The sequence below is a fragment of the Bison bison genome, unplaced genomic scaffold, assembly GCF_000754665.1.
Source record: "Bison bison bison isolate TAMUID 2011002044 unplaced genomic scaffold, Bison_UMD1.0 scf7180017864487, whole genome shotgun sequence".
Lineage (NCBI taxonomy): Eukaryota > Metazoa > Chordata > Mammalia > Artiodactyla > Bovidae > Bison > Bison bison.
This window is the reverse complement of record NW_011495047.1, coordinates 9,985,140-9,985,439: the sequence shown is the minus strand read 5'-3', so window position 1 is coordinate 9,985,439 and position 300 is coordinate 9,985,140.

The window sequence follows — 300 nt, the reverse complement described above, 5'->3', positions numbered from 1 at the left end:
CAAAATGGCTGTCTGGGGAGGCCTTACAAATAGCTGTGAAAAGAAGAGAAGTGAAAAGCAAAGGAGAAAAGGAAAGATATAAGCATCTGAATGCAGAGTTCCAAAGAATAGCAAGAAGAGAGAAGAAAGCCTTCCTCAGCAATCAGTGCAAGGAAATAGAGGAAAACAACAGAATGGGAAAGATTAGAGATCTCTTCAAGAAAATTAGAGATACCAAGGGAACATTTCATGCAAAGATGGGCTCGATAAAGGACAGAAATGGTATGGACCTAACAAAAGCAGAAGATATTAAGAAGAGGT